Source organism: Osmerus mordax, chromosome 19 (genome assembly GCF_038355195.1).
Source record: "Osmerus mordax isolate fOsmMor3 chromosome 19, fOsmMor3.pri, whole genome shotgun sequence".
Classification (NCBI taxonomy): Eukaryota; Metazoa; Chordata; class Actinopteri; order Osmeriformes; family Osmeridae; genus Osmerus; species Osmerus mordax.
Window position 1 is genome coordinate 4,164,444 of NC_090068.1, and position 14,543 is coordinate 4,178,986.

General features: G+C 46.5%; 1 pseudogene; it reads left to right on the plus strand.

Moving 5' to 3' along the window:
* The first annotated feature begins 2,469 nt into the window (after window positions 1–2,469).
* Window positions 2,470–6,181, plus strand: LOC136963500 (uncharacterized; annotated as a pseudogene).
* Window positions 6,182–14,543: the final 8,362 nt, after the last annotated feature.

The following is a 14,543-nucleotide window of genomic DNA, read 5'->3' on the forward strand; positions in this document are numbered from 1 at the left end:
TTAATGAAGCACTGCAACACAACTCGTTGTGAAATGTAGCATGAAATGTAGCATGAAATGTAGCATGAAATACTTAAATAGTGAAATAATTATATATGTATTTTACATTAAATGAATTGATATTTTAATTAATTAATGACACATTTAAGAACACATTTATGTATTTAATGTCTATTTTAATTAATTAATGACACATTTAAGTAATTATTTAATGGTTTATTTATTTTAATGGTGTATTTATTTAATTCATTGTGGCACTTTTAGTCCTCCATGGATTAGCAAGCTATTTTTACTAATGTTTTGTTAGCGGTTGAATGGTAATGCAAGCTAGCTAAAAACAATGTTAGTTAGCTTGGCTAAACTGGTTTTCATAGCAACAGAAATGAACAAATCAGATCAGTCGAACTTTATTCAGAAGGGGGGGGGGTGGCGCGAACATTAAAAGTGTAGGGTACAGTAAAAGTGAAATGGAACGCGTCTTTCTGCCTTGAAGCTGCGTGCGCATCATCATCAAGACGCCATCTATATGTAAAGATAACATCCAAGCGAACAATTTCGCCAAATCTGACTGCAGCTTTACTGTGTTATGGTTGTTTGAGTTAAACAACTTGCTAAATGAATTAAATGTCTGTTAAATGTCAAATCCAACTATAAATGTATAAAAGAGAGAGTTCCAATCAAATCTGAATTATTTTTACATTTACATTTATGCATTTAGCGGACGCTTTTATCCAAAGCGACTTCCAAAAGAGAGCTTTACAAACGTGCATAGGTCACTGATCATAACAACGAGATTGACCCAAACATTGCGGGTAGCCAAAACATGAAGCATACACTGAAAACGAAATAAGTCCCAAAGAGAACAACCATAAGAGCATGTAGTTGAACAAGTTACAATTAAACAATTTAACAACATGAACCTCAAAAAGTGCAAGGGTGTACCTGTGGAAAAAAGCAAGCAACAAAGATATATTACACAGCAAGTACAGTAGTTTTAAGTCAGTTACAATTAACCAACAAGTCTCTCAATAAGGGTCATTGTGATCCTGGAGGAAACATCAGGTCGAGCCAATCATTGCTAAGTACCGTTGTACTCTCGGAAAAAAGTGTGTCTTGAGCCTTTTCTTGAAGGTGGGGAGACAGTCAGTGTCTCTGATGGAGGTGGGGAATTTTTAAACCTAGAGGTTTAAAAGGCTACCTTTGCGTAAACTGACATGCACCAACTCAGAGAACTGAGTTTCAACATCCATTTACACATTTAGTCTCTAATCTTTACTCTACTCTTAAGGCATGACTATGTTTAACTTAATATATGCACCTCTCTGTCACCAACTGTCTCTGGAGTGGGGGGTGGGGGCTTCACAGGGTGTATACAGGTATAAACAAGTTAACCCTTGTGCTGCCTTCGGGTCACATGACCCAAAGGTTCATAACGAACCATCGTTGTGTCTATCCAATTTTACCCAATACAAAAACAAATAAAAATAATTTTCTTTTAACCTTCGCAATGTGGGGGGTCTGAGACAGCCCAACGGTTAAAAGAAAATGCTTCACTTAGTTTTTTTATGAGGTAAATTTGTCGCAATATGACAGTGGGTCACAATGACTGATGGGTCAGAATGACCCGAAGATAACACAAGGGTTAAATAGACTTACACTTTTTAAGACCTTTTAATACCACTTGCAAATGAAATTAAAGGCCAAACTTAAGATGGAAATACAAATCAAAAGTGGAACTATACAGTAATCTTTCCAAGTAAACACTGATGTCTGTTCAATATGAACAGTATGGTAAAATGACAATAATCGGTTGAGTTTAAGAACATTGACTAAATGTGTGTAATGGGAAAGGATGACACAAAAATGTAATTGCTGGGAGTCAGGTGGCTGAGCGGTTAGGGAATCGGACTAGTAATCTGAAGGTTGCCAGTTCGATTCCAGGCCATGCAAAATTACAATGTGTCCTTGGGCAAACCCATGGAAACAAAGGCAAATGTGTGAGATGTACTGATGTGGAGCAAAAATCGTCCAAGAAGCATTACTTCTCTTGAGTGTTTTTATTCAAATGAATAATCATTGGATTAAGGTCAAAAGTCTATCACTTGAACTCGTTTCATCACTTAAGACACTCAAAGTCAGCAGTTTGGCATGCTGGGATATGGAAAGGATTAAACATTTAGACTTTTATCAAGGTAAAAAAGGTTTGTCCTTTTTCATCAATGTCCTCAAAAAAGCTATCTACAGAGCCAGTAAACACAGTAGTCTGTGGGATGACTGTCTCTTGAGGGTGTGCAGGCAGGGCCTGGCCAGCAATCAGGGCAGGCAGGCCAGCTGGATTAAGCTGTCTTGGGGTCAGGGCTGAAGAGAAGCTGTACGGCTAGAGAGGGGAAGTCCAGCAAGGGGTCTGTGTTGCGGGTGACTGTCTGTCTCCGGAGGCCTGGCAGGCAGGGGCAGGCAGGGCCTGCAGGCATGCAGGCAGGGAAGGTCAGCTGGATGAAGCTGTCCTGGGATCGGGGCTGAAGAGAAGTTGTCCAGCTAGAGAGGGGTAGTCCAGCAAGGAGTCTGTGTTGCTCTCAGCATCCTCTGTTGTACTCTGTTGAGCAGGCCTCTGCATGACCCTCCAGACCTGTAAAAGTGAAGAAAGGGTCCATGTCAGTTGTGAAAAATGAAGCTTTTCCCATCTACACTTGATACAGACTTCAGTTTTGACTGTGAAATGCAGTGGCATTACTTGAACTTGAATCCAAATGTGTTGACCTGATGGAGACCCATGCAAAGTCACTCAAAACACAGGTTCGATTCCAGGCTCGGGCAAGAGTATTTAGCTCTAAACTGGTCAATAAACACAGGGCCGGATTAACGTAGGGGCAAACGGGGCAGTTTCCCAGGGGCCCCCAGCCACCAGGGGGCCCCCGACGACATGTCGGGTAACGTGCAATGAAATTACAATGTGCAAGTCAACTGTCCAGTGTTTACACACTCACTGTTTACGCGCGACAAATTGACCAATTAAATCGTGTGAATATTTTCTACCAGAAAACATAGTTACCCTTAACAATTGGTAAATTAAGAAAAAAATGTAGCCTAGCTAGACAGGCAGCGCAGAAAAGAATGGATCGACGCACTCCTAGCGCTAGCGGGTATGTTAAGCGAAAGCAAAAAAAGGAGAAATAAGCGAGAGGAGCAGCTCTTTTACAAAGTAGGGTGCCTTCTATCGACAGCGTTATTTTTGCCCAAGGGTAACCACTGTCAAATTATCCTGGAACGCAGGTAGCAAACGCATTGAATCGAACGTTCAGAAAACATACGGTTATTATCCTGAATGTAGCTGAGAACACCGCCTGAAAATATGGCACCGGAATTTTCAGGTCCACGTCCTTTTCTTAGTTCAATAACTAGTGACTACTAGCAATAAATGAAAGACAAGTATGCCAGTTAGCACGTAGACATACTTACCTGGCAGGGGAGACACCTTGATCAGGAAGTATCAAATCGGCACTCTGGTTCCCGTTTAGCCGTGGTGGTCAGGAAAGAAATCGAAAGTCCGGGGTCTTGCGGTGTATGCGACACGGCTTGCGATTCCTTTGTTGGCTCTGCGGTGGAAGCCAGGTTTTCGATCCCCCTTTCTCTCTTCATTACTTTCCCCCCTTTTTCACCACTTGGCTGGAGACAGAGGCAGAATACGTGGCCTGACCGCGGTTCTGCCAAAATCTTCAGCCCAACCACCCAGCTGCGGAACACCCCGAACAGGCCCGGAACCCTCCGGTGCCACAGGGCCCGGTGAGGGGCAGGAGGCAGGGGAGCAGGAGGAGGGTGCTAGGTCGTGGTAGACCAGCCCTGACCCCTCCGGCTTTCCCAGTACTCCGCCGACTCCCAGACCCGCCCAGCTGCGGAACACCCAGGACAGGACCGGAATCCTCCGGTGCCCGCTGGCCCCGGTGAGAGGCAGGAGGCAGAGGAACAGAAGGAGGGGCTAGGTCGGTGCAGACCGGCCCCACCCTCGACTCCCAGTACCCCGCATCTCCCGGATCCCCATACCCCCCCCCCCCTTTGCGGCTGGCCAGACCGCTCGAAAAGTCGGGATAAGGACCTTTTCCGCCAGACCAGACCCGGAGGAAGGAGGGACAGACGGGAGAGAGCCCCACCACCTACGCCGAGAGCAAGCAGGCCACAGGAGAGTGGCACGCCAAGGGCCAAGCACTCTGGTGGCTCTGCCTTGCTCTCAGGTCTTCCTCTGTCCTCCATAGGAAGACTGTCCATCTCAGACCAGACGGGAGGAGGGCCAGGAGCCCCAACACCACCTCTAGGAGCAGGCGGGCCACAGGAGAGTACCGTCCCTTGGGGACGGGCTACCGAGTGGCCTCAGCCGGCTCTGAGTCTTCTTCCCCCCCCCACCCTTGCAGGTTCGGGGAACACGCACCATCACCATGGCTGCCAGGATGAACCCTGGGGCGATGAGACGGGTGAACGCCGTCAGAGTGACGGTGAAATCCGATGAGGCTGCCGGGGACGGAGTCACCAAAGGATCCACAACCACCGCAACGACGACAGGACAGAGAGACACCACAACCGGAATGACCCGCCTGGAATTCAGCAGAGCCGTACTCCAACGAGGTATGGGCTTTGCGCCGCTCGATCTCAACTGCCTGGTGAAACCGCCCTCAACCCCCAACACCTTTGAGGTCAGTTTCAAAACACCACAACTGTTAGAGCAATTTTGGACCATGTACCGCCAGAACAAAAATAACCCGCCTTTCAGCCATCTCCACACAGAACCACTTTCAGACAGGGAAAACAAAGTAGTCACCATTCAATTCCACAACGAAGCTGTGCAGGAGTACGACGTGGAGGTTTGGCTGCGCCGCTATGCCCGCGTCAACTCTGGAGCGAGGAGGGTCCTGGACGAGGATGGAGTGTGGACCGGGGCACGGAAATGGCTGGTCCAGCTCACACCGGATCCTTCAGCGGTGGGCGGTGTCCAACACATCCCCAGTACCATCAACCTGGGGAACCACAGGGGCACCGTCCACTACTACGGTATGCCCAAATTGTGCAGGACCTGCGGCCACCTTGGACATCTGGCCGCGGCCTGCACAAAGACCATCTGCCGCATCTGCCGAGGGGAACACCCCACGGCGGAATGCACTAACACACGCCCCTGCAACCTGTGTGGGCTTCAGGGACACCTCTACAGAGACTGCCCCCACTCCTACGCCAACAAGACAAGGAGGCCGGCCAATACCCCCCCTACGGCACCGCCCGGAGCTCAACCTCAGAAGGAGCAGGCCGACCCCCCTCCACCAACCTCCCCCCCCCTCCCCCCTTCCCCCTCCCCCTCCCCCTCCTCAGACTCCTCCACACCCCCCCTATTCATAATTACTGACCCCGACCCGGTATCGGAACCCGACTCGGTACCGGCCCCCTTCACCGACCTCCCCCCTGACTCCCCGACCGACATCCACCCCCTCTCCCCACTCCCGGGGGCAGTCTCATCCCCGACGACACAACCAGACCTACCGGACTCCCAGACAGACCTGCCGACCCCCACCACGGCAAATCCACCGGGGACGACACGACCGGACTCTGACTCCACCGACATGACCTCCCCGGTGTATCTCCCAATACGTACATCCACCCCTGCCAAGCCGGTGAATGTGAGGGAACCGGCTCTGGTAGGGATCATTCCCTCCCACGACTTACCCCCACACTCCCAGTCACTCTACAACGAGGACTCACCACTCACTGACTGGAACATGGTCGTTCTGAAGAGGAAGCGCAAACCCACCACTGCCACCTCCGAAGACGACTCCACCCCGACTTCTGACTCTCCATCCCCCCCGAAACCACCACCAAAGCCTCCAGGTCCCCCCCCCCCTCCCCCTCCCCCCCTTCCCCCACGACCTCACCCTGGTCCCAAGTCCAGACGCCAACCCTCCACAGCAGTCTCTGAGCCCACACAGGATCAGACCAGCCAGCCCCGGCCCACCCAAGGACCCTCCGTGCCAGCCGAATCTCCACCACCAGGCAGACGGTGGGGGGACGACGAAGCCGTGAGCAATCAGGGGGAGGTGCCCGACCCGGAATATGGACAGGAGGCCATCAGGAACCTCCAAATCATCGCCACAGGAATCAGCGGACCCGTCAAATCATCACAATCACTATGACTATCACAATAACATCACTCAACACCCGCAGTATGTTACGACTGGAGAAGAGGGCAACCGTTTTCAGACACCTCTCAACACAACCGGCCGACATCTACCTCCTCCAGGAGTGTGCCATCCCCTACATGGAGATGGATGCACTTCTGGAGGGGGAGTGGACTCGGGGAGACTCTCTCTGGTCAGGTTCCAACACCAATAAATCGGATGGGGTCGGGATGTTGGTGGCCAATCCATTCCTCCGACAAACCAGCCACCGAGTCGTCGAGAGCGGGCGGATCCTGGCCGTCGACCTGGAGGTCCGGGGTTCCCCGCTCAGGGTCATCAACGTCTACGGCCCCTCCAACGCCACAGAGAGAGTCTCCCTCTACGCGAAGCTTCGACCTCTTCTGATGACCCCCATGCCAGTATTGGTAGGGGGTGATTTCAACTGCGCCCTGAGGGATGAGGATCGGAGCAAACCCTGGAAGGACAGATCCACCAAAGCACTACAGGACATCATCAATGACTTCTCCCTGATGGATGTCGGCGGCACCTCCCCCCCAACACACACGTGGGTGAGATCCTCGGGCTCTGCCTCTTCAAGGATCGACATGTTCTTGCTCTCGCCAGGTCTGGGAGTGTGCTCCTTCAAGACCCAGGCGACGCACTTCTCAGACCACAGGATGCTGACCGTGACCCTGCGATGGGAGGGACCAGCCAGACCAACGAGGGGGCCCTGGAGGATGAACACATCTGTACTCCAGGACCCCTCCATCAGCCACTCCTTCTCCAGGCGCTACCTGGAGTGGAGGACCCTGAAAGAACTATTTACATCCCCGATAGAGTGGTGGGAAATGGTCAAGTCCCGGGTCAAGGGGTTCTTCGGAGGGGTTGGAAGGAGGAAGGCTCGGGAACAGAGGGCCCGTTTCTACCACCACAACGGGGCCCTGCAACGCCTGAGCCTCCTCCAACTCAGAGGATTCGACGTGACCCGGGAGCTGTCAGAGACCAAGGAGCACCTGGCCACACTCTATCGGGAAGAACAGGAGAGGAAGACTTTCAGGGATAAACTCAAGGGCCTGGAGGAGGAGGAGAAATGCACCAAATACTTCTTCCGCAGGGCACGGTCTAAACAACAAGGCATCCTGTCCCTCTATAACACCAGCGGCCAGACCGTCACAGACAGCGACGACATCAGGAGGGTGACCGAGGAGTTCTACGGCCGGCTGTTCGACACCAAGCCGGCGGACGGGACTCTGGCGGAAACCTTCCTCGACGGTCTGGACCAAATCAAAGAGGGGGGCGAGGGCGAGGAACCAGAGCTGAGTCTGGAGGAGCTCACCCGGGCCGTGCACGCCATGAACACCCAGAAGGCCCCGGGACCGGACGGGATCCCGGCGGAATTCTATCAGGCCTTCTGGGAACTCATCAAGGGCGATCTGGCCCAGGTCCTCCGAGCGGTCTACAGGGAAAGGAGGCTAGGAGAATCGATGAGACAGAGTACAGTAACACCGGCCCTGGACATCCAACAGGTATGGAAAAACATTAACCATAAATGCATCAACAATAAACAAAAGGATTTGAATTGGTCAACTGCTCACGGCTGTCTCCCCACCAGAGAATTCATGCATAGACGGCGCATGGCCCGTACCGAGCTCTGCCCCCACGGTTGCACTGACACTGAAAACATTTACCACCTGTTTGTCAAGTGCACCGTGGCCAGGCGGGTCTGGGCCCTGTTTGTTCCCTCTGTCTCCCTCTACAGGAACAACACCTTGCCTCGCTTGACGGCGGACGACATCCTGTTCGGTCCTCCGGGGGGCTGTACGACCCCCCGCCTACAACATCAGTGGAGGATCGTCAGCGCCGTCAAGCAGGTGATATGGGAGACAAGGAACAGCAGGGTCTATCATCAACAGGACCACCCTTTCATTGTCCAGAGGAGGAGAATCACTCTCCTCCTCAGGGACTACGCCATCCTGGACTTTAAAAATAACCCGGACACCGCCAGAGACACATGGGGGGTGGAGAGGTGGAAGGACGTGTCCATCTAACTCAGCCCCCCATGCCACCACACCATCTCTGCACTACATGCTCCGTCCCCGAAGGCCGGCGGCATTCCCCGTCCAACACCCTCATCGCCCCCAACACCATCACCACCGCCCTGGCAGCCACCACTCCACTCACCCCACCGCTTCACCCGTTCCGGCACCAAGCCCGAAGACCCAGGGACACCAACACCTGTCCCCAGTACGAGGGTCCGGAGAGGAGAAACCCACCAGGCCACAAGGGAAGTACAACAGCACATTACACCTGCACCCCACTACCCTTGCTCACCCCCTCCTTTCCTCCCCTCTCCACTCTCTCCCCCTATCACCTCACAGGGTTCCAGTTTGCCAACACCATCCCAGCAGCAGCACCCTCTACCCCCCCCCCCCCCCAAGGACCGGTCATCACCCCTCCCCGGCACACCAGCTGCAGCACCTGGAACCCCTCTCCCTGGGCCCCCGAAAAGGACACTACACCCCCCACCCCCCGCCACAAGAAACCCCCCCCCCCATCCCACTCATCAAGAAGTCTGGCCCCTCCAACCCCGCCACCCACACACCCCACCCCACTTACCGGAACGTTACAGAAACTCTCACCTCAGACACACATCATTTGCACTGCACTTGGACTCGGCCCGACCTGCAGCACCCCCAACCATCCCTGGAGGAGGGGATACCCCCTCGAATGGCTCCTCCCGAGGTTTCTTCTTAATTTTCTCAAAGAGTTTTTGTGAGGAGTTTTTCCTCGCTTTCCTGGAGGGTTTAGGTTGGCGCAGGGAGGGCCCACACTGGTGAATTTGTGTTTTTCGTTTTGAGGTAAAGGGTGATTGTGATTGACGTATCGACACTGGGTGAAATGTGGTGGAAGTTTTTACCAATGCTGTAAATAACTGTTTTTAATTTTGGTAAAACCAATAAAAGCTTAAAAGTTAGCACGTAGACACTTACGCCTTAATGCTATCAAATGTTGGTTGCATTGAGAAAGTGTGTGAAAATACTGTTTATAGTTTTTGCTGCTTTGGCTAGGGCACGACTGGGAGACATATCTTAAACTAAAGTTTAGGTTGTTTTCTTCAAAATAAGGTATGTTTAGTCAATGGAAAAAAGTTTTTTCCCACATGGACACTTCCTGAAAAGCTACATTAGGTCAGAGCCATATAAAAAGAGTAAATATAAGTAAATAAAGCTTATATTTCCACTTGCCCTACAAAAAAATCCACGCATAGAGGCATATTTATTTATTATTAGGCCTACACTGCAAAAAGCTGCCTTAAAAAAACAAGAAAAAAAGTACCAAATTTAAGTGAATATTACTTAAAATAAGCAAAATTATCTGCCAACAGAACAAGAAAATTTGACTTGCCAAGATTTTTGAAAACAAGAAAAAATATCTAACCTCAACAAACTTATAGATACCTTAAAACTAGTGTGTTCTCACTAATAACGAGTGCATTTGCCTTAATACGATTAAAATATATAAGCTTTCTTTTCTCAATGTGTTGGAAAACGTTCTTAAATTAAGTAAATACTTGTGTCATAATCTTGTCATAAAGCTACACACTAGGTATTATTTTCTTGATACAATACAATGTAAGTAGTTTTTTTCTCAATGTGTAGTATAATCTGCTTAAATTTAGCATATACGTCTTTACACAATTCTTGAAATAAGGCAAAATCCCTGAAATATACATGTCATATTAAAGATAAAAATCTGTAATCCTGTCATAATAGAAAATGTAAAAGGCTTGCCTAAAAAATTAAGATACGAGTCGAATTTCTTATCACCTCTTTATTATTTGTTTAGGTGAACATCAGCAGAGCATAAGACCCAAGGCTGAAAATCTGAATGGGCAAAATTAAACAATATCATTTGACAGAGAAACGTCACACATTTTCTGGGAGGTTGAAAAAACAACAACAGCATACATGAAGACCCCAAGGCTGAAGGGGCAAAATTAAACAGTATCATTTGAGAGAGAAACGTCATACATTTTCTGGGAGGCTGAAAAAACAACAACAGCTCCTCCAAAACATTGTATTGGGGTCAGGCATCTACGTTATTACTAATGTTCAAGCCTATTCGGCAATGAACGTCTTCCACTCAGCCATAGCTTTTTTATATGACGAAGTCATATCTCGGTCATGGATGGAGTCCATGAGGACTTCTGTCTGCAGCACAGAGAGGAGTGTGGCAATGCACTTGGGATATGTAAGGTGAAAGGTGTAGTAACATGCAAGGATGTACATCACACTGACAGAGAGGTCTTCCTTTGGGAAGGTCAGCACAGGCATGGTTCCAATGGCCAGTATGCAGTTGGTTTCACAGACAATCACAACAGGGCTGGAGAGTGGTCTTGCCTGAAGAAAGGTGTTGGGGTCTTCTGCAGACTGAAACAAGAATAGAAAAACAAAAATGATCACTTAAACAAGTCACTGTTAAGAGAATATGATCAAGTAATATGAAAAATACATGCATACATTTCTTACCTTAAGGATGTGAAGCATAGCCGCACTTGCATGTCCTAATTTCTTGTGAACCACAGGTGATGGGAACAGGTCTGGCAAAGCCTTAATCACGGCAACAGATTGCTTTACTGTGAAAAAGAAAAATAGTCTCATTATCTTTACTGCAATCGGTAAAAAAAAACCTTACTAACATGGGAGTCTGACATGGGATTCTGATAGCACCATTCACTGCAAAATATAGAAATTAACACAATTAAGCATTCTCTAATGAGATAATCCACAAAAATACAAGTAATCAAGTTCAATGATGAATATGTCAAAATTGATGACAAATAAATTGAAAGTATATTATTTTGCATAAATGACGCATAATGCACGTAATATCAGAACTGGTCAGTGAGGTAGGCTACTTAATTGGGCACTGCAAAAGAGCTACAGTTCCTGTGCAGACAGGAGAACTGACAGAACAACCATCTCTCCAGCTCTCCATCTTAGCCAAAGCCCACCTGAGAGGTCACGACAGCTAGTCAGACTCGTTAGATCAGAGAGGTATATTAACATCGTTTGAGTATTGTATGAGTCGAGACTTCAGGACCCCGGGTTCTGGACTGGATGGAGTGCTACAGAGATGGTGTTCTGTCAGAGTCTCCCATGTATGAACAGGAACACTAAAGCTATGTAAGAGTGTCTCTTTTTAGTAAATACCACTTCAAGAACCGAAATAGTCAAAACAACAGACTACAGATAACTACAATAACATAATTCACCATTGTAATTACGAACTCATGATTAACGGTATTAGATTTGTTTTTCACTGACGTAGGTTTTTTACTAACATGGGATTCTCAATAAACTGCAATTACCTTTATCTGACAACGGAGGCCTCATTACTTTTTTTTAAACTCCATAAAACTGTGCCTTCTCAAAAAAGGTTTCCCAGCGGTTCTTTAGTTCAGACAAGTAGTGAGCGTTTTCCTGATTGAGGATCCTCCAGAGTTCATCCATTACCTGGTACAGAGAGACAGACAAAAATAGATAATTAAATATATAAAGAAAATAAATATTACAATCTACCTTCCAGTTAAAATCAAACTAATATATCTTTTAATTTGTATCAATTTCTTGAACCACTGTGGAAGTGGAATTTGTGGACTAAATTTATTTGACTAAACAGGACAAAAGGATCACTTTCCACACAAAGTTATGTAAAAACATCTATCAAGTCCCAAAACTTGAAACAGAATGTGCAAAATAGAACTTAGCCAATAACCCAATATATGCTTACATGATCCAGTTCTCTGAAGCAGGGATATGCTTGAAGAATCTTGGTAGGCCTGTCCTGCTCCCTAAGAGCATCAGAGTCGATGAATTTCCGTCTTGCTTGGTACTCAAGGTCCAACAGCTGGGCAACATCCTTCTTATTGGGTCTGAGCTTGGATTTGTACAGCTCCTGAAGAAGTTTGTAATGTCTTGCCTGGTTCTGTGTGCTATCAGTAGTAGTTTCAGATCCTAGAAAACACAGTTTAACGTTTATCATGATGTAATGAAATTACAATAAGTTTCTATTATTACAGTTTGATGGAACCATACAAAAACATATAGGATAAAAACTGTTAAGTCCGATACGCCCGGTACCAGGCCAAGTGTATTAGTTTGGTCTGTTTTAAAGGTTTCTTAAGGACAAGGCTTTAATGCAACATCAGTCCATATCCAAGTTTTTCTCTTTCACTTTTGATAACAATAAAACTACTTCATTTGGAGACTATATAACTTACTAACATTGTAACTGTTACTGACAATAGATAATATGAGGTTTAACCAAAAAGACCAAGATTAGTTTTGAAGCTCTCTCTCTCTTTTAGGTTAGCCACAGCTCCCAGACCCCATAGGGTTTAAGAGGTATGACATTATTTTTAGATGAACTCATTTAAAGAGATGGTATTCTCCATTGTTAACAGTAAACGTTGCATTAATACCAAAACACAATCTTAATATGTGTTCTTACCTGACCCTTTTGCAAGTGTTGCAACAACATTTCGACAGAACAGTGTTATTAAGAAGCAATTCAGTATTGTGGATGCTGAAGAAATTCCAATTGCTCGAACCATATGCAGGACGAAACGTGGAGGATCTAAAGACTTCTTCATCAAAGACAAAGTGTTTCATTATGTACCATTAGTCAAAAGTCTAGAACAGTTCTTATCACACCCAAGGATATGGTCTATGATTGACAAGGGACCACAGAGGTGCAGAGAAGGTTTTTTTATAGACATTGTCTATGGTGCCCTTCTAAAATCACATCCCTTATTTTCAGAGAAACCAAATGCATTACAGATTGTTGTATACACGGATGAAATAGAGATCTGTAATCCACTAGGATCATTTGCATCAAAAAACAAATTATTAATGGTGTATTACACCCAAGCAAACATAAATCCGAAATACAGGTCTAAACTTGCTGCTATTAGGCTACTTGCCCTGGCTAGGTCAGTAGACCTCCGTCAATGTGGTGTAGATGTAATATTGAATAGAATCAAAGAAGATATGGATGCATTGTACAATGGTGTTAAAATGCAAACTATTAATGGACAGAAAACTGTTATGGTGCCATGGTCTCTATTTGTGGCGACACTCTGGCGCAGCATGAACTTGCAGGGTTCAAAGAGGGTGTGGGCTTTGCCTATAGTAAATGCAGACACTGTGAGTGTACTTTTGAGGACATGCAGTCATACTTCAACGAGGATTCATTTACCAAAAGGACCTTGAAGAAGCATATCAGACAAACTAATGAAATAGAAAATGCAAACACAGACTTGCTTCGCAACAGCCTAAGAACAACATATGGGATCAATCGCAGGAGCAAATTAGTTGATATCCCTGCCTTTGATATTATTCAACAGACTCCGCAAGATATTATGCATGTAATTCTGGCAGGAATAGCTCCTTTGGAAATCAAGCATGTTTTGAATCATCTTGTTCAGTCAGGGCAGATAGATCTAGACTCTGTGAATTCTGCTATTCTTGGTTTCCCTTATTCCCCTTTGGATGTTAGAGATCGGCCATCCCCGATATCAGTTAGTACGTTAATGTCAAATGATGGTAAATTAAAACAGTCGTCTGGTCAAATGCTTGTCCTGATAAGGATATTGCCATTTGTTTTGGAAAGCTTGAAAACCAATGCATTTGTGCATCTGATCATTGAGCTAATAGAGATTGTGCAAATAGTGTTTGCACCTGTTCTTACCATTGCAACAGTTTCTAGATTGAAGTCACTAATTGAAAATCATTTGAAAAAATGGAAGGAACTTTTTCCAGAGAACAATATCACACCTAAGCAGCATTATATGCTACATTTGCCCTCACAGATTAAGTCACTGGGTCCAATGATTAGACATATGTGTATGCGGTTTGAGTCTAAACATTGTTTCTTTAAACAATGGGCTTCTAAGTCTTTGATAAATCAGAACCAAATGTATGAAGGCTGCCAAAATGCTGACCCTTCAATGCACCCAATCTTTTCAAATGAGAGAGAGATGGGACCTGTATCTGAGGTTAAAGATCTACAATATTTACGTGGAAAATTAAGAGACTTTCTAGGTTATGATGAAGTAAACAATGCTGTATCGGTCAAATGGCTTGTGATTTATGGCAATAAATACATAACTCAAAAGTCAATGATCCTTGCCAAAGTAGTAAATGATAATATGCCAGAATTTGGATTGGTCAAAAACATATTTCTTGTTGATTCTACACTTTATTGTTTAGAATACCAACCATTTCAAACTATACACTTTGATAAAAATATGATGGCATATCTAGTTGAGGTCCCGCATCTTGCACAGGCCACTGAGTTAGTGAATGCTGAAAAGCTGGTTGACTTTACCTC